Source organism: Ptychodera flava, chromosome 5, assembly GCF_041260155.1.
Source record: "Ptychodera flava strain L36383 chromosome 5, AS_Pfla_20210202, whole genome shotgun sequence".
Classification (NCBI taxonomy): Eukaryota; Metazoa; Hemichordata; class Enteropneusta; family Ptychoderidae; genus Ptychodera; species Ptychodera flava.
In genome coordinates this window covers 2,186,987-2,208,633 of record NC_091932.1, presented here as the reverse complement: position 1 = coordinate 2,208,633, position 21,647 = coordinate 2,186,987, and the positions used below count along the sequence as shown (strand labels likewise).

The following is a 21,647-nucleotide window of genomic DNA, read 5'->3' as shown; positions in this document are numbered from 1 at the left end:
AACACCTGCATGTCAAAATTCTTGGCCCTTCGGGAAAACAGTCGGTCTGGGATCGCAGGACTGACGCGACTTTTGAAGACAACGTCTTGGGTCAATGATCCCAAAACAGCACCCGTTCTCGAGCTTTTGACACGCATGGCGAAGGCGTAGCAATTTTTTTCGCCACAACGGACATTTATTCGCAATTTGCGACTGTGGCGAACGTTAGCGCGAACCCTGAATATTGCAGATTAAAGAAAAATTAAGTTTTTTCTAATTCTTTTATCAACATCTACAAGATTCCATTCTGTTATAGATCACAATCTAAGCATTCCATATATTGAAGATGGCCAAATTTAATGTGGAAAGTATTAAGTTATAAGCTCAAAAACTTTGTCTTGGCCTCCTAGTGTGTGTTGGCCCGTGGGTAGTGATAAAGATATAACAAACAGCTGGTATACAGGCACTCAGGGTAAATATATTACATCAATTTGATTAGTTTCTTGTCCTCTTTCCACTTATGTGATAATTTTAAGACAATCAACCCGCAGGGCAGTTTATATTCATTGACCAATATTTTATCTTTTACAGGCACCTAGCAAACTTTTCTTGATTACTCATGAACCTGTATACCAAATATCAAAGGTTTCTGATGAGCAGTCTCTGAAATGCAAATTTTTTTATTAAAAACGGCAAAAAATCGCCCCAAAAATACAAATTTGCAGATGTCATCATAATTTATCAGCATCACATTTTGAACAGATTTTGAGAAACAAAGATTTTGATCAAAAAAGGCAAAAATTTCAAAATTGCAGATTTCATCAATATTTCAATACATCATAAATAAGGTAACCTCTTGGAACCAGTATACCAACATATCGAAGCTCTCAGACAAGCAGTTTTGGAGAAACAAATGTTTTGACCAAAAATTGGCAAAAATTTCCTTAAAAATACAAAACTGTAGAGTTCATCATAATTTGTATAGCCCATATACACCACATTTTGATCATCCCTATGCACATTTATACCAAATATCAAAGCTGTCAGACAAGCGGCTTTGGTAAAATAAATTTTTGACCAAAAAAATTGCCTTAGAAATACAAATTTGCATATTTCTGCAAAATTTGAACACATTATGTAAGCAGGTGCATTCATTGTGTCTGTATCAGTTTTTCTAAATGATCTTCACCATAGTACCATTACATGCAGCTGCCCTTTCTAACAAACCAGGCCCTTTTTAGATAATGATAGTTGTAGATGGTGATACTCTAAAATACATTTCAATATGGCCTTGTTTTCTCATGATCAACATCAGCATCCATCAGGGCTGCTTTCCTAGTTTTATGTACAAGTTATGTAAATCCTGTCTCTACTTACCTCTCTTATCGGTGTCCCAGGAAACGGTTGCACACATCTAGTTTTACTGTCCATATTCTTTGCATTCAGCCGGTCTGTAACCTTGTCCTAATGAGGAAAATGGAGTATGTCATAATGTTGGTATTACACAGACTACTTTGTAGGGTTAAGCAATTATAGTAACAAGTATACACAACAATGTCACGCTTTTATTTCCAAGAAGTAAAGTGACCAGAAAACAGTTCACAAATATCGCTCAGTCATTGGCCTGTTGCATCAATTTATACTATTTTATACCTAGAAAAGGCAATGCCTTACCAGCTATGGTAAATTCTAAAAAAATGCCAAAATTGACAAAAACTGCTCCAAAATTACAAATTCCAGATTTCATCATCATGTGAATATATCATATTTAGTTAATCTATGGGCAATATCAAAGCTATCACACCAGTACTTTTTAAGAAACAATTGTTTTGACCAAAACTGTGAAAATTTTCCAAAAAATACATAATAGCAGATTTCATCATGACTTGAATACAGAACTTTTGATCATTCCTGTAAACCTGCATACCACATATGAACGCTATCTGATGAGTAGTTTTGGTAATACAGTTTTGCATATTCCTGCACAATTTGAATAAATCTTAAATAGGTCATCTGAGGGACCTGTATCCCAAATATCAAAGCTGTCAAACCAGCAGTTTTGAAGATTTTTCAATATTCTTTTTAACCAAAAATGACAAAAAATTGCCTTAAAGATACAAAGTTGCATATTTAATCATAATTAAACAAATCTAAATAAGGTCATCCCTAGGGACCTGTATATCAAATATTAATTAAAGCTGTCATATCAGCCGTTTAGGAGAAGATTTCTGTCCAAAAGTAACAAAATTAGCCTAAAAAATACAAATTTGCAAATTTCATCACCACTTGAACAAATCTGGTTAAGGTCATCCCAGGGGACCTGTACCTTTAATATTAAGGGAAATGGACTGGCTATTTTAAAAAACAAGCAACCTAGTGGCCGATAAAGCTCCGCTGTGTTTATGTAGAGAATAACTATTTTTGACACATGGTAATGAAGAAGGTGGAAATCTTTGATAGCTCAATGCAGTGGCCAGAAAAAAGTGGCTAAAATAGCTGCAAAAATACACAATTGAAGATTTCATCATACTTATCGGATCATCCCTATGAACATGTCAACCAAAGATATCTGATGAGTAGTTTTTTGAGAAAAAAATTTTCTGACCAAAAATGGAAAAATTTACCCCAAAAATTTAAAATTGCAGATTTCATCATAATTTCAATAAAAATCATTTAGTTCATCTATAGAAACCTGTTGACCAAATTTCAAAGCTATCAGATGAGTAGTTTTGCAAATACACATTTTTTGACCAAAAATGGCAAAAATTGCCGCCAAAATACAAAATTACAGATTTCATCAGAAATTCATTATATATTACTTAGCTCATCTGTAGAAACCTTTAAACCAAATTTCACTGCTATCAGGCCAGTACTTTTTGAGTAACACATTTTTTGACCAAAAATGGCAAAAATTGCCCCGAAAATACAAAATTGCAGATTTCATCATAATTTCAATAAATATCATTCAGTTCATCTGTAGGAACCTGTAGACCAAATTTCAAAGCTATCAGATGAGTAATTTTGAAAATACACATTTTTTGACCAAAAATGGCAAATATTGCCCCAAAAATACAAAATTACAGATTTCATCAGATATATTACTAAGTTCATCTATAGAAACCTGTATACCAAAATTCAAAACTATCAGACCAGTACTTCTTGAGAAATACATTTTTTGACCAAAAATGGCAAAAATTGCCTTAAAAATGCAAATTTGCATATTTCTGCACAATTTGAACAAATCTCAAATAGATCATCCCTAGGGACATATGAACCAAATATCAAAGCTATCTGACAGGTAGTTTTGAAGAAGATTTTTAAAGATTTTTTTACCAAAAATGACAAAAATTGCCTTAAAAATACAAATATGCAAATTTCACAACGATTTGAACAAACTTAAGTGAGATCACCCCAAGTGAACTGCATATAAAATTTCAAAGCAGTTGGACTTGCAGTTTCAGAGGAGAAGGCAATTGTTGACGGACGACGGACGACAACGGACAATCAACCTATTTGATAAGCTCCGCGTCGCTGACAGCGGAGCTAAAAATTGAACTGGAGAAATTTAATGGACACAGGATGATAGGCGATGCCACACAGCCACCTATTACGTAAGTTCTGCATCACTGGCAGCACAGCTGATTAGGAAAGTTCATTAACCCCTTGACTACCTATGGCGCCGGATATATCCGGCGCCATATTGAATTACCATATACCTTGAGTGCCGGAAATATCCGGCACAGTTAATTAGACGTATTTGCTTCGTTTTTGTCGCTAAAAATTCCGTAATTTTGGCGTCGGCACGCAGCGCGACTAAGATTGATGTATTCCGACCTGGCCTGAATGTGATTGTGCCCCCGTACGTCCGAGTATGGCCAAAATCCGGAAACAAATGTCATGACCCATGACCTCGACCCTAAAAGGTCAGGCTGATCACAGAATCGTGGCGCTGATTGTTTACAGTTTTCAGAAGTACTGACGATCGCAAAGATGTTTATGGTTTGTTTTTTTTAATGAAATGAAATGTTTATTTATTGAAAACAAATGATTTATATGTAAATATGTTCTATTAACAGCAATATTTGTGAATGAAACCAGAGGAAATACAATATTTTACTATAAGCCAGTGAAATTTTATAGCAGCCATATTATCAATATGACTGGTCACATGACTGGCCATATGTTTGGTCATGTAATATGTTGTTCCGTAAAATGTATATTTAAATATTGTGAATTATTTTTTGATTAATCTTAACCATTTTCGATGCATGTTTCTGCAAGGAAGACATAAAGCAGGTGTTTACAAATATAAAATGTGTTGATTTTCAAATACAGAATCATGTCAGATGCTGATGTTTGTGGTTCATTTACTCTGCCTTTTGTGAGAAAAATCTCAAATAGGTACATGATAACATCTATAAATAAAGTAAAGGGTAGTTATTATTACATATATGTAAAGATAATGCCAGGAAAATTGCAACTGTATTCAAATTTGCGTCATTTTATGGATTCAAAACACGTCCTGATGCTTCAAATATTCCTAATCTTTGCCAACACCGGTCACATGATGTGTCATGTGATCAGTCACGTGACCTGGAAATACAAAACGTATGCATGAAAAAGTGGGAAATTTCATGCTGATTCAGAAAATATATGGTTTATTGGTACTTACTTAATTTTTACTATAAGCAGTGTTCATGCAATGACCACACCTAAGATTTTATCAATATTTCCATAAGGGCCCTGGTATATAGGATTACATTGGCCTTGGTAGTCAAGGGGTTAAATATGCAAATTAAAAATTATTTAACATGACACTGAAACATGTCTTCTTTCACTGTTAAGGCAATGTGAGCTCAACATCTTTACCACATTTGATGAAAGTTGATGCAGTATTCTTTATATATCAGCCTAATTATGAAATTCATTAAAGATGCAAATCAGCAGCTAATTGAGTGATAATGCAAAATGTGTTTGCCTGCTATTACAACACTTTGAGATCAATATTGGTATCAAGTTATATTGAAGTTGCTGCAGTATTTCTGGACATATTTCACCAGTTATGGTGAAATTATTCAGTGTTTCCCCTGGGTTCCAAAATCTTGTAGCAAATTTGGCTAGAAGCCCTAAAAATTTATTCGCCAAACCAGATATTCAATTAGCCAAGCCGATACCGCTGATCAAAAATGACGTCATTTCTTTCTCATTAATATGCAAAAATAAATATTTGTCTGCATTTTCCATAAGAATGACGGAAATAAACCCTGTTAGTGCTACTATGGATACTAAAACTAACACCAATTTATGGTTCAGATTACAATGCCAACATCAGCCACGCATACAACATAAAATTTGTCCGAATTTCAAGCGACACTGCACTTGTCCAAAGTTAGGCGTATGCAACTATATTCAGCCTAACAAACCTGAAATCGCTATCGTGCGCGACTGTACATATCGCTACAGACAACGGCACGAAACCTGGTTCAGCATACTTGTTTTTTGAAACTAATCAGATATCCATCCTCGTAGCAGTTCAAAAGTAAAATACTCTCAGACTTGAGAAATATGTGCATTTTTTTAGACTTCCAATACATTTGCTTTACACTTGAAATTTAGCAAGAGAAGCTCGGACAGCGCACAGCGTATCAATGGCGCTTGGGTCAGGGGTCATCATCAAAGACGTCAGCGTGTATTCACAGCCAGCTTGAATCATGCCATGGATCGCGGAAATCACGGATCATAAATCCAAATGTTCACGTCTATTATGTAAACAGAACTGTCAAATATCAAATATATACCCTTTTGATATGGAGAAACATCTTTTTGTTTCACTGACGATCAAGTTTAATGTTCAAATATCGCGACATGACTTTGCGTATTTATTTGCACGATGTGAACGCGGAACTAGGCAGACTCGGCGGACGAGCGAGCGCCTTCTCTAAAAGTCTGTGTACGATGTCACGTCACAATACACCACGGTCCGTGATACACCGAAAATTGTCGCGAATTTATATTTAAGGGAGCCAATTCACACAAGTTTCTAACACCAGTAAAGGTATTTTCTCGTTGGCAGCAATACACCACGAACATTTTCGCTATTCAGGAGTGCCTTACTCGCTCTACGTTCTAAAAAATGCCATGCGTATGCTTTTGACCATGCATGCCGCTACCTTCCTTTCCAAATTCACGGTCGACTTTCCTACATTGATCATAATCTTTCTTTCCATTTCATAGCTTTACTTGCACTTAGAGTGTGTGTTGTAGGGGTGGTTCCCCCCATATTGGTGGAGCAGCCAAAGTCAAAAAGGAAAGTTTGCCGTTTTTGCTTAGTTTCAACGTCACTTTAATACCCTACTACGATCCTTCATTTCAGTGTGTACAATGACATGGCTGTCACTAAAAGGAGTTATCTGTAGGCACACATTGCACGTAGTCAAACCCAAAACTTCGCAACATTTTAGTCAACTAGTCATGATATACATGCGGTACTATTGATTTGTGAGTTATTTCGTTACAATTTTATTCATACTGTATGTGTTACAAATAGGATCTCCTGACGCGTAAGGTCAGGGTGGCTGATAAAGTATTACGTCTCAAGTTGAATGCAGGACATTTGCGCCCGGACAGACAAAGTGATGACGTCATAGTGCAATTTTAGATTCGCAAGTTTGGCTAACTTTTGCCAAAATCTTCTCGCCAAACGCTACTTTTTTCTCGCATTTGCGATTTGGCAAGCGGCAGCGGAAACACTGTTATTGAATATGCAAATTAGCAATTCATTGAAGTGATACTGCTTAATATCATCACACAGAGCTACAGTACTGAGTTTCATCAAATTTGAGTCAGTGTTTCTTGACATGTTAGCAGAATTATGAAAGTTCAATAAATATACAAATTAGCAATTAATTGACACAATGCTGAGATATGTCATTCTGTACTATTAGAGCCCTGTGTGACGTACATCTGTATAATGTCTCATCAAATTTGGCACCGACTATCCAGAAACAGCTATTTTTCATAAATACTTTATTATGCAAATTATTATTACTTATTATGCATGCCTCACCCAAAACAATGGATGAGCATATGAATGTCTTAGTATATTATCAATGTACCAAGTTTCAAAGATATCAGCCATGGCATGTCAGGGCTCGAAATTAACTTTTTCCCCTGGTAGTCCACTTGGGCTACCATTTTCTGAAGTTGGTAGCCCAGTGCCAATGGCTGGTAGCCCAAGAATATTTTATGACTGACTGGATAGCTGGTAGTCCATGAATAATTTATGATATTTTATATCCCTGTTCAGGGATATCTTTTTTATGTGAACTAGACAAGAACAGGATTTTTTCAAGACATCTTTAACACACCTTTAATTACCCACAGAAACAGGTTTAAATGGACGATAGTGATACTCAAAAATTTGGTGACCTATTGATACCCCCTTTCACTCTCCGAGTTTCATTCAAAAGTTGATGGTCGTCATGACAACAACACAACCTTATCAGCACTGAGGCATACTGTAGCAGGGCTAAAAATAGACCATGGGCTTTCTTTCTGTAGGGAGGAGGCATAATTTTCGTGTAATTTTGATTGATAAAATCATGATCAAAATCACGGTCCCTACGAAAATGCAATGAAAATTAGTTTTCATTGGTCATCATTTCCTGTGCCTGTAATTCAAGTACGTCAGAGTTTAGATACTGAAACTTGGTTGCAAAGTTCCATCGCACGGTCATCTTCAAAATTTGCCAGTCATGCCCTTTCTGTGTCCAGCTGGGTTTGACTGCATAGCTCATCCCGAAATGACGGGCCCAGGCTCTGGTAGTCCGTGTGGGCTACCATTTCATAGATTTTGGTAGCCCCAGAGAAAAGACAAATTCATAGACTAGTTGTAAAAATTCTGAAAACGTACTTTTAAGAACACCATTCTTCTCAATTCTCACTTTAAATGATTTGGAAAATTATGCAAGATTGAGAGAGGAGATAGCATTTTTGTAAAATTTTCCACTGATTGTGTCTTCAGCCATACAGAATAATGTGATGGAAAGTAGGGAGACCAGTTGCACCTGTTTTTTGGAACAAAAGGATATTGATTTTTTCCAATGGAAATGACAAAAGGAATTTGCATTCTGAGTTTTCTCAGAGAATGACCCCTTCAGTTCGTCATAACTTGCTGCCTAAAAAGTATGGCATTTGTAGTACCTACAGAACATGACTTCCATGGTTGTTTAATGGTTATTTTGAAACTTTTGCTGAAATTTCTAAACGTACTTTTACTGGATATTATTTAACAATTATTCTGATGCTGAACATTAGTGCTTACATGCAGAACTTAAAAAGTTTTTAGGAAAGTAACCTTCATGGATACAAATCAAAGAGAATTGTGGGTAATTTATTGTACTGTGCGATGGTGATTGATGAAAGTTAAAACGTGTCTGTCATAATCTACATCGTATAGTTTAAATGATACAGCTATGATGAGGTACATCTAGATATCGTGCACAAAATACATTGCTTTTGAACAAAAAACTAGCACAGGCGAGTTCCGACGACTGTATCCCTTTAATTTCATTGAAGACTTTTTCTAAAGAGGATTGTAGCTCACGTGCTCTGCGCTGGCTTTTTCTGTTGTGTTGGCTCACGGGCATTCTGTTGTGTAGATGGTGGAGGCCTAATGACATGAGTTGACATGAATACTCCAAGATTTGGTGAGGTAGCTTTAATTCAAATACATTCAGTCGTTGGCATTTCAATCTGAATGGCATTCAGTTATCGATTTTCTTACACATGATCTATCTGTCAGCATCAATTTAAGTTCGCATAACCATATAAGCTTAGCTTTAGTTTATTTTTATTTAGACTATCTGAACAACGGAGTGCCCGTTGTACGCTGTGTAGCGCCGCCTACACGGCTAACTCTAGCTCTGTGTGGCAGGGTTGTGTGTTACCGGCGTTATGTTATACGGTGGGAGTCCGTACAACGCCGGTAACATACAGCCCTGCTACGCTAAGCTAGGCTAACTCGAAAAAGTTGCACGGTCGGCAGCCGGCAGTGAAATTATTGCTGCCTAGGTTCGCGGTGCATAGAGATACACTTTCTAGTAAGCCCGCCGGGAATTTCGAAAAATAGCAGCTTATCTTACCAGGCTCTTGACATTAGTTGCCACATCGTTTGGTCATCACGCTTGGTTATGGAGGAGCTACCAACACGGTTATGTCGCCCGTTGCTGTTAGAGTAGTTGTCACTGTCCGAATAACGTGCACACCTGGTTTTCTATTGCGTCACACAATTCATAGTCATGCAACAAATGCGTATCTGAGATTACTGTAGCAGCGGGCAGGAGACAACAATGCGGGTTGGTTGGTAACTCTTCTGCTTAATGTTGCAACAGCAACGGGTAAACTTGGTTTCCGTAGACATTTCGGGGATAATTTTCGAATTTCTATTGAGCGTGAGACGTGTATGTCCTCCGAGGTCGCCATATTGAAACACTTGGGCAAAACCATTTGAAAAGGGGGTAGAGGGTTGGGCTAGTGTCCATGCATACTCTCACTGTCAAGGTAGATGACGCGTCGTATGTAAATTAAACAGCAGTCATTTCGTGGTTGCGACAGGTGCAGGTGTTTCCTACTTCAAACAACAGCATTTCTCGCATCGCATGCGTCGCATTCGCCACAAACTTGGAGGTTGCCAATTGATCAGTGCAACTGTGTATTGAAAAAGGAGATAACTTTGAGATCAATTTACTGTAATACGTGTTAGAATTCACTAAGGCCTAAGCTTATGGGAAGCAAAAAAATTATTTCGTATACATTCTGACAACATACAGTATGTTTTATGAAAAGCAGTGTGTCAATTTCCTACAAAATTCATATTTATTTATTTATTTATCTATTTATTTATGCATTTGTTTACATATTCTACATATTGATTATTTGATTTTCGTTGGCAGTGTTCCACTGTATTCTATCTACAATGTCGAATTTTAATATGTCTGCTCTGTGAAAAGTGAGCCGTCACTGAATGTATGTCATCATCTGCCTTCTTTTTCCCATTTACTGAAATTAATATTCAATCAATGGACGAAATAGTCAACTCTTTGATGAGCAAAGTCGTCGCCAGTTTCCCCAGCTTGACCATTGAAATCGTTGCACGTTTTGGAGGGTAGCTTCGCTTCGAAGTCCCATAATGGTATAGGGCTTACTTGTCACCTATTGCCCGTTTACACAATTCTAATCCTCGCATTTTTTGTATGAATTGCCGGCCTCTCATCCACCCCGGAAACCTGTCGCCCCATGCTGACTGATAGATTTTCAACCACAGTCACCTGTGGTCTTTTCCGCTCCGCGTCTATGCACCCCCATAGACGTGTGTACATATGCCGGAGAAGATGATGTACACATCTATGGGGCGCATCGCTATCGTGCGCAGTAGTTCATAGGTAGCGAGTTCAAGAGTGGCTTTCACATTCGGAACGCACATCGCGTATCGGTTTGCAAAGTTTCTGATTTAAGATACGCCATCTTACATGCATTTTCACACAGTCCCTTTGACAAGAGAATGTTGCTTTTATGTCTGGTTAATGGCACCAGCAATGTTAAATTTATCAGTCAATGATTGTTGTGCTAAATTACACACTGCAAAGAACGGATACATTGATTTACGATTTTATTACTACATGTAACTAAGGGGATCGGCAAATTAAAACATTAAGGTTAAGGTGTTGCCCCCCCCCCCCCAATATAGTTTCCGGAAGTACAATTTTTAGTTTGAAGGTAAAATCCCTCCAATTCATTATATTTCTCTTAGCCTTCTGACTAACACTCTGTTTTACGAGATCTGTTGCATGTACCGCTCCTGCGTGGTCAAACCAAGTGTTGACAGAATGGATGTAGTATCGGGAATTAGGCGACAAATGTGCTCGGTAAAAGTTTGGCAATACCGAACACTAAAAATTGCCGAGGACTAGAAAAGTCGGACGGTGGGAATTTGATGACAGGTGTACCCGATAAAGAGCAGAAATTTCCATACATAAGTGCGTGAATAAGAATGACAGCGGCGGGCGCGGGATGAGAGTAACTGATTGTCCGGTAAAGACCGACAATCTTCGATACCACAAGTACGGGTATTTGAATGTCGGATGGCGGCGATTAGACGACAGGTGTGCTAATTTAAAGGGCGACAATGGCCGTCAGCGGACAGTTAGCGAAAGCTTTACCCGAAAAAGGATTGACAAACTGCCGTACCCAAAGTTCGTGAAATTAAGTGACTCTGAGCGGGCAGCTTGCGATAAGTGTCCGATAAACAGCTGATTATCTTTCGTACCTAAAGAGAGGGAATTTCAATTTCATAAACGGACAGAAGCCGAAAAGTATGCCGCTGCAGTACTGCCAATCTCCCGTCAGAAAAGTAAATACAGATAAAAATGTTCAAATTTTATTGTGCATCTACATTTTCCGCAGGTAGTAATATCTCTACCTGCCAAACATCAATTTAGATTAATTTTATATTCACCTTTCAATTAGTCAGCAAAATTAAATGACGGAAATGCCTATTGATGTGTGGTAGTGGCACTTGTACTTCCCTGCGGCATGCAGTTGACGGCCCGTGCTGATAGAAGCTTAATAAAGTCTCGTACTGCTCTGAGTGGTCAAACCGAGTCTTGACAGCATGGATGTAGACCTATGTTGTCTTGTATGTTGAATTAGGCGACAAATGTGTCCGATAAAGGTTTGGCAATACCGATCAGTAAAATTGCCGAGGACTAGAAAGTCGGATGGCAGGAATTTGGCAACAGGTGTATCCGATAAAGACCTGACAATTTTCCGGACATAAAGAGCGTGAATATGCATGTCAGGCGGCGGGAGCAGGGTACACAAGTGTCCGGTAAAAGACTGACATCTTACGGGAATACGAATGGCGGATGGAGGCGATTTAGGTGCGCTAATTAAAGGGGCGACGAATTTCCGGTACTTAAAGTGCGACGAATGGAATTACATTCATTGCTGGAAACATGTTTCTTAAAAAGAGGTTGAAAATTTCCCGTACAAAAAGCGCGTAGATAGGAATCGCTGTCAATGGCACAGAGTAATATCATAGACAGAGTGGCAACAGCTATCGTTTAAGGCGTGAAGCGGTTACGTAAGCAATCCATGTTTGCCTCGCCTCACGAAGCTCTTGGCTCTCTTTTCCGAAGAGTGCCGACCATGCACCCTTCGGTAATTTTCGGATTTTCACCAATTGTTAAGCGAAAGTATGTTCTACAAAGCTTGTGTTGTTGTTGTCGTGTGGTGCTGATCTGAATTGATGTGCTGGCGAAAACGGGAGTGTTTTGAGCTTCAGGAAAGTGGGTTTTACCGTTTTAAAAATTCCTCTCATATTTTTATGAATATATAATGAGTGTGTTTGAACCAAATTTGAAAGTCTTTTATCGATACTGTCTGGTTTTACTCAATGGTTTACGGTCAGTCATACCGTTTTTACACGTGCGCCAAGAAAGGACATGTTTATGAAACTGCTGGCGTGTTATGTTTTGATTGGCGTGAGGCAGTGTTTCTGGCCTGAGAGCTCACAAAGTAACTATGGTTGCTACGCGACTGGCAGTACGATGCCATCTCGTCGTATGTTTCGCATAATCTCGTGTAATTATCAACCACAAACCAAGCCTCCAAAAAGTTTAACACCTTTTAAGCTCATTTTAATATGAAAAGCCAATAGTCTACCGAGACGACCATGGAACAAAAGGCATGCAAGTGTTGCCACTCTGTCTATGATATTACTCAGTGTCAACGGGCAGCAGACCACAGGTGTGCCTGGAAAAGGGTCGACATTTTCCGTACCAAAGAATATGGATTGCCAATGGCCGTCAGCGGGCAGTTAGCGAAAGATTTACTAGAAAAAGGATTGACAATCTGCCGTACCTAAGGTCCGTGAAATTGAATGACTCTGAGCGGGCAGCTTGCGATAAGTGCCCGATAAACAGCTGGCTATCTTCCTTGCCTAAAATGCGCGAATTTCAACAGTCGCAAACGGGCCAGAAGCAGACACAGTATGTACAAATGTACAAATTTTATTGTGCTCTTCTTCTTCAAGTCCTTTTAATATTGTTTTCCCGATTGTATCCCTCATATGTAGAAGTGACATCATGGTAAGTAGCACATCGTCTCGATAGCGTCAACCTATAGCGTCAACCTCGGATAACTGGACTCAAGCATGAGGAAGTATTAATATCGTACATGATCTGGAACAGAGAGAGAATAAACTCCTCACGTTTGGCGCCCCCTAGCGTTTAAGCAAATGCCACATATGTGTCTTACAACTCTTAGAGTTTGATATTAGTAGTCAACTTGAAGTCTGGATTCTTGACTTTCTAACAAATAGATCACAAGGGTTTTTGTCAATGGTCCCATGTCCCCTTTGATAAAAACAAATACCGGCCGGTTTTCCTCGGGGTTGCGTTCTGTCTCCTTTGTTGTGATGATTGTAGAAGTACACATGAAGGTAGCCATCCTGTAAAGTTTGCCAACAACAATGCTCTGTTTTCACTTCTACAGGGATCAGAATGCCATCATGTTCCCGCTCTTCGCGAGCTTGTTGAGTAGTGTGATAATTCTTATCTTAACTTAAATGTTAGGAAAACTAAGGATATGATAATCGATTTTAGAAAGCAAGAACGCAACCCTCCGACAAGCATTGTTCACGATCAAGAAGTTGCGATCGTCTCTAAGTATACATACCTTGGTTCCATACTTGATAACAAATTAAAATGGGATTTAAACACCGATGCTATCTTGAAGAAAGGGCAACAACGTTTGTATTTTTTAATTAAGGAAACTGCGTTCATTCATGGTTGATAGGGAAATCTTATCCCTTTTTATATAAGTTACATTGAAAGCGTTATTTTATTCTCGTTCATATTTGGTTTCAGAATCTAACAATTAAAAATAAAAGTTCACTTGATAGAATTGAGTCACTTAGCTCAAAATTAATTGGTATACCCCAGAGAAGTCTGTCATCATTTTATGATCCGCAAGTACTTAGGAAAGCCCGCTCAATTGTTTCATCCATACTATCGACAGAATTCGACATACTTCCCTCTGGTTGGCGTGTTTTGATACCCGGCTTGCAGGTCAAACCGGCGCAAGTTGTCATTCATTGCCATCGCTCTGCGGCTTTTAAATGATTCGTAAACTGTTTTGTGTGATTTTTTTATAGCGTTCTGTGTCAATGTACTTTTTGTATATTTTTGATAATTTGATGTATTGCATTCGAGCTACACCTTTTAATTGCCAGTGTTTGGGATGAATAAAGTTCTATTGAATTGAATTGAATGCTGCTTTGAACGTTATTGAATAGATACACGTTGATAAATACTACGTTGGTGTACTGCAAATTTACATGTAAATTGATATGTCCAAATGCAAGGACTTGAGTGATAGCAATTTGATGCTGAAACAATATATAAATTGCACAAATTCGTCTTGAATAAATACTGTATAAAAGGGCTTTTCATTTATTCCCAAACTTAAAGCTAAAGCCGTAACTTTAATATATTTACATTTCTTGCTCGTATTCTACTCGAAAAATCGTGTGTTCAGCTTCCTAACACAGCCCTGTATGTGACTATGGAAGAACAATGCTCTTTTGACTATTCATTGCGTAAATATGAACTATATTATGACTATGATAAAAGCATTCAATGTGCATATTCGATCAATGTGAAGTGCTATGGTAACCTCCATCAGCAGGAATAAACGTGATATCACAAGTCCGAAATTGAGATGTTTGCGAAAAGACGACGTTTTAAACAAGATAAAGCTTTAACCGGATTCAGAAAACGGCTTTTTCCCTTGATATGTACAAATATATTAGTACAGCGCTTGCCAATCATGATGAAAATTGCACAAATTAACCAAATTCAGAAGACAAACGGGATGTTTTATCACGTGGTCCAACCTTTGCACACCGGCTACTTCCTTACCTCTTTTCTGAGAGTTTGGCTTTGCGAGAGAATGTAGGAGACGTGCAGAGAGATCAAACATACCACAGCGACTACCTTGAATATTCATGTGGACTGTGTTAGTTTGTGAAGCAGTTATAGGAATCAATCGAACAGGCAGAGAAATGACAACGTCAATTGACATTCACTCTTGAACTCACAAATCTTGATTATTGTAAACTTTAAAATGACGTTTACAAGTTGTTCAGGATTGTCAAATCGTACCTCTACGACCTACCTTGAATTAGGGAGCCGTCATTATTTACGGCCTGGGGGGTCGGAGGAATTGCTTTCGAAACTCCAAAATTTCGAGTAACCCCCCCTGCCAACAATGATGTGTTTGAGTAACCCCCCCTCTCTACTACAGAAATTTTGAGTGACCCCCCCCCCACACAAAAAAAAAATTGGGAAAGTTAAATATCTATAAAGTAAAATTGATTGCTGCTGCTGCGACAGGCCCTGTACAGACCCTGATAAAACCCTGTGGTACAGGTCTGTGTCGGAAATAGGTTCTATTGCTGTGACAGGGGCTGATGTACAGGTCTGTAGGATTTGTTTACAAGAGGAGGAAAATGTGGAGCGAAAGCACCACAAGCGACAGCAAAAGCGGTCGGGGGGAGGTAAGGAGGGGGGTGTCCCCCCTCCTGCCATTGGAGCTTTTGAAAAATAGAGATTAAAATGGTGTTATTTGGTGGCACTTGGGGAGTATTTTTTCAGATTTTTTTCATATAAAAAACTCAAAGGAACAGAAATCTGAGACAGTATTCCAAAACTTATATTCCAGTTCACTGATTTCAATTACATTTTTTGAAAACGAAAAAATAGCGACATAAATACATTTATTCACATTTATTTTTTATTATTATTTTCGTGCAATAAAAGATGGGTTTGTTGTCAAGGCATTCCACTGGTTTTAAACTTTATAGAATCAGAATTAGCTTGCTTTACACATTTTCCCCCATCGGTAACCTATACAATGTAGAATATAGAAAGCAGACGTTTCTCACTAATTATCAGGCAGGTATATCAATCTTTAATCAGGAAATACTGAAAAATGTACTCAGTACTAGCCTCTAACATAAGGCTTGCCATGTCGAATAGCTGATCATTCTCGTCTGAAGATAACAATAACGTGAAACACATAGTGTAATGAGATTTTAGTTTCTACTTGAAACCACCTGTATTATGATATATATATATATATATATATATATATATATATATATATATATATATATATATATATATATATATATATATATATATATTAATTATGTGTGTGTGTGTGTGTGTGTGTACACAAATACCGGGTATGAATATACATATCTTTACTATTATTGTTGTATTAATTCGTAACTCCACTAAATGCTTCAGTACATACCAACAAAATTGAGTAGCCCCCCTTTCTTGTTCTCCACTTTTGAGCAACCCCCCTTGTAGCTTTCGATTTTTTGAGTGACCCCCCCCCCTCAGATTCCTCCGAACCCCCCCCCCAGGCCATAAATTCTGACTGCTCCCTTAGTCCACAAAATCAGCTTCACCATCTTGTTGATTTGTTTGAACAAAGTGGGGTCAAAGGTTGTGATTTTATCAACCTAAGATTACCGATTGTAAGCAAAGAGTAGCTATTTGAATCCTGCTTATGCTTATGTAGCCGAGCTGATGGTTTGCAACTTTATGAACACTTCATAACAAATGTTATTACCTAAAATTTAAGTCTCATTATGTTTAACGGACTTCCTGAACGCGATTTACTTGTTTTCTTTGCAACAACATTAAAATTAAAGATTGACTTATACAATAAAATGCACTGTAGCTGTCTGTGTTTTGCTAAAAAGTCAGTCTAACAAAAGTGTCCTTCATTCACTTTATTACAAAGGGAAACGTTACAGGGATAGAATAATACTACAACTTTGGATTCAATGAACTTTCCGTTTATTAATCATTTACAATACTCACTGTTTGTAAAATGGTTAAAGATAAAAACATCTCTAGGGTAACGATTGTAAACATATCAGGTCACTGCATAATTAATATCATAAATTGCCGGATTTCTCAGATGTTATGAAATGTTTCGTCAGAAATCCACTGATACCTGTGGAGCAGTAAATATACTGATCATGTCTGTGAATAAATTATCAATTTGATGACGATATTTCAGGCAAATTTCCCACAAGCGTTTTCAGTTTCTGTGACATGTCAGTAATCGGTATAACGTTGTCGAGCAAGCATGATCAGTGAATTTTGAATTAATCGCATGAACAACTACATGTTCAATGGGAGATACAATCATTTTTCTCATCCAAATAAGGGAATATTTCAAATAAATCCCATCTACCCCTGAAAGAGAAAGGGGGTCCAGACACTTCGCACCAAAACCAGTTCGCCCCACACAACTTCGTCCCAAAACCATTTCGCACCAAAACCACCTCGTCCCAAATACTACTTCGTCCAATGCCACTTCGCCCCAAGTATCACCTCGAAATAAAACCACCTCGCCCCAAGTATTGTACCATCAACTCGTCCTAAAACAACAATGCCACGATGTATCATAACGTTGTTTTTACCTGCAACTTGGAAGCATTAATGTGTCAGGACATTTTGGCTACCACGACCCATTTATTGTTGCATGTAACCATAAAAGGTACATTAGAAAAAAGAAACACGCAATGCTACAACACAGTCCCTCCACAAAACCTCCTTTTGTGGAGGGACTGTGGCTACAACTCAGATGCGGTGCGCGTATTTCCTCGAAATTTGTACTCTTTCAAGATTTCAGTCCTGGGTTGACAGAAAGGTTATGAAAACTTCGATGGTAGTGGTTGGTTATTTTCAGCTTTGCCGGTTGGCGATAAGTTTGGGGCAAAGTAACATTGTTTCAGTTGTTTTGGGGCGAAATGGTTTGGGGCGACTAGCTGTGATATCGCAGCGGTACTTGTGGCGTATCGGACGCGCTCGGTTTGGGGGTAATCGCCACAGTCGGGTTCGTTAGCAGGAGTAGAGGATGAGTCGTAGATAGTCAGTGATACAGTAGGTATAATTTTATTTATTGCAAGCTTTATCTATTTTATTATTTTGCGAGCTAAATCTACGACACCGGTCGGTCTCGTCGTAAACTGCCAACGAAGCCTATGGTTTGGCTCGCAGCGGGACTGTGGCGATGACCCCAATGACCCGAGCGCGTTCGATATACGCCACAAGTACCGCTGCGATATCACAGCTATGGGGCGACGTGACTTTTGGGGCGAAGTTGTTTTGGTACGAGGTTGTTTTGGTGCGAAGTGGTTTTGGTGCGAAATGGTATGGGACGAGATGGTATGGTGCGAAGTGGTTTTGGTGCGAAGTGTCTGGGAACCAAGAGAAAGCATTAATTAATTGTCAACTTCAGCATTAGATAAATGAGTCGAGATAATAAATGGCACAAGGTAACAAATGACACCAGGTAATACAATCCATTCGAAGTAGTTCAAAGTATTCGACCATGTCAGATATTTAATCCCATCGATTGAACCCCCTCTCAACGTTCAAATTAGAGGACATAATGTTAAGATGAAAAAATGCATACCTGTAATGTGCAATTCTCTATTCGTATTGTTGAACCATTATAGAATGAAGGAGATCAAGCATGCAGTAAACTCTCTCTCTCTCTCTCTCTCTCTCTCTCTCTCTCTCTCTCTCTCTCTCTCTAACGGTGAACTTATGACGTGAAAGAGAGTTCTGCCTTTTCGAACCGATTGTGCGGTATTAGGACTTTTCTCCACATCGGCCTCGTAAGGTTGGTTTCTGAATTGGACTGGTAAGCCTTATCAATATGGCTGCCGCCACGTCTGATTCGGTGGACGATGACGATCTTGATCAGGTTTTTCAAAACTATCATCGAAACAGAGCGTTAAATTCAATAGTGTAGAAAGGGAAACACTTGATGAATATATTAAGTGTCTTGCCAATATTATCGATGCTCGTGACATTCTAGCTGCCTCAAGGATGACAAAACTGTTTTTTTTCTCAAAAGACTCAACAGGTTACACAGGTTTGTACTGAAGGTGTGCATGTCGGAGAGTTGTTTGCTTAACCATTTCAGATGATTCAATCTGCTGCGAAAGTAATTATTTCAAATGTCGCCCCTTTCGTTCATTGGCAGAGAATGTATGGATTACGGTCAATTACTCGGCAATACTTTCCGTTACATTTCACTCCGTCGGCTGTCGTAGGCCAGATCTCAAATTTGTTAAATCCATTCGCAGACTCGTGTCCTGCGTATCAAGGGAAATACTATGCTGTTATATATCGACTGATGCCCTTAGATTCTTTCTTTGTAACAGCAAAGGGCACGTCCGCAAGAATTATCCTAAAAACAATGCTTCTGAAAGCTTGGAACGTCAGATAATGCTGAACAAGGGGATGAGCAGGAACTTGAAACTGAAGGGTTGACTTCACTACCTGGCGTTGATGGAGATAACAATGAAACTGTGAATGTCTCCGATGAAAATATTGACAGCCTCAAAGTGTTTCTGACACTGCTAATCTTGACTCCTGTGAATGTGTCAATGTGCCGTCTAATAATAATGATTCAGACATAGAATTAATTGCTGATGAAACAGCTGCATCGTTATACACTATACACTGCAACTCTAGAAACAAATGAGCAAATCAAAAGAACAAGACACAATGTCGATGATGACAGCGGAGATAAAACCTTGCATATTAAAAGTAAATTTCAGGCAGTATCGGACACAGATGATGACATTCTTGAAAGTCCAACAAAAATAAACCAGTCCAGACAACATAATTCAAACAGGTGCTGGAAATGTTGTTGACCGTGATAAAAATGATGAAGCTGATGAAAATACTACAGCGAATGCGAATATCGTAGCAAATTCTGGTCGTTATTAAGTTCTCAGTACAGTTAGTAGCGATGATTCTGAAAGTGAGTCTGATTACAGCGATCATGAAACTAACTCCGTGGAACAACCTTTGTCAAAATGTGACACGGTCCCTTCTCAAGAAAAGCGTTTCATTTTTCTTGAAAATATCAAAAAGTTAAAAAACATGTGAAGAGATGTCGTGATTTTTGTCCCGATTTTGATAATCTGCTTCAGACGCTATTGATCGCTTTGAAGGTTCCTTCAACTGATAAACAATTGAAGCAAAGAATTTGTAAGTTGATGGACAAATTAAGGAATGATATGGAAAGGAGGTGTCTAAAACCCTGTCTGTAATTTTGTCTGGTTTTTATATTTCTCTTTCATGATGAGGTTATATTTCACACTGATTACCTCTTTACTCCTTGTTTTGACTCAGTAGTCAATTCTCACAACACTGATCAGGGGTTGCAGAGATCCTCTGAAACGTTACAGCATTCGACTCGAGACTTTAAAAAACCAGTTTGATTGCGACTGAGTATTTCTGCAAGGGAACACATACTATGTTGAGAGAAGAGCCTCTGTGGAGAGTGTTGTGGCGAGGTCATATTGAACTCTCTGTGCCGTTAACCCCGCCATGATAGACACATTGACCGAGAACGTTAACCTCATAGTCAATCTTCAAACTTTCATCTGAAATTACTGAAACGGTTCAAATTAGTTGACACATGGAGACATCTTTACCCTTATAACTGTAATTACTCCTGGCATGGACATAACGCGCATGCGTGAATCGATCGTTTTCACATAAATAAACACGTCTCTAACATGATTCAATCTGTAGCGATTAAGCCTGTTACGCTTCCGGACCATAGTGTTGTTCATCTTCACTTTACCCAAAGAGAAAGAAACACAAAAGTGTTTGTTGGGCGCTGAATACATCTTTACTATGATGCTTATAAAAAAAGCCTCTGATCACTGAATTTTGGCAGGATTGGACGATTAAAAAAATCAGAACTCCACTCATTACAAGAGTGATGGGATTTTGGTAAATTTCAGATTAAGCGTTTGTCACCTAAGTATAGCATTGGCCGTCGACAGAATAAATTGAAAGTCAAACAAAACCTTCAAAAAGATCTTCTCAATCTTGAAAACATGTTCTCGTCCGGGAAAATGAATTTTTCAGAATATGAACAGAGAAAGGCACAGCTTGATGATTTCTTCAGAAGAGAAACCAAAGGTGCATGATACAGTCCAGATTTCAATACATTAACGAAAATGATAAATCAACGCGCTACTTCTATGATTTAGAGAGACGCGGAAGTGCAAGGAAAATGATCACTCATGTCAAACTTCCAGATGATGTTATTAACGAGGTCCCTTCAGAATCTGTCATTCGCACCGCCACAAGGGATTTTTATAAAGCCTTGTACACTCCTGAAAAAAACAAGCCCTGATAGTCTGCAAAAACAAAATTGACCGGCGTTCAAAAATTAAAGGATGACACTGAACAAGCAGTCGACTTGCCAATTACTTTCGAAGAACTTTCTTAAGGCAGTTGGTACTTTACAGAACCATACGTCCCGTGGTATTGACAAAATTCTACAAATGTTTCTGGAATATCATTGGTACTGATTATTATGATGTTTTTTTAAATTCTTTGCAAACTGGACAGCTACCGCTACCGTGATCACTAATCACTTAATTGCCAAAGAAAGATGATAATGGTCTTCAGAAAAACTGGAAACCAGTCTGCCTTCTTTGTACAGACTATAACATTTTTTCAAAAGCGCCCTCGCTCTCTGAA

The 21,647-nt window shown here is 38.4% G+C and overlaps 1 long non-coding RNA gene across 2 annotated transcripts in view; it reads right to left on the bottom strand.

Annotated features, from left to right (window-relative positions):
* Window positions 1-9,459, bottom strand: part of LOC139132754 (uncharacterized) — a 78,420-nt gene extending 68,961 nt beyond the window's left edge. For both annotated transcript variants that reach the window (XR_011552401.1, XR_011552400.1), the window contains exons 1-2: window positions 9,123-9,459; window positions 1,357-1,443 (exon numbers count right to left, since the gene is read on the bottom strand). This is a non-coding gene — a long non-coding RNA (uncharacterized lncRNA). The remainder of the gene's footprint in view (window positions 1-1,356; window positions 1,444-9,122) is intronic.
* Between the last annotated feature and the right edge of the window lie 12,188 nt (window positions 9,460-21,647).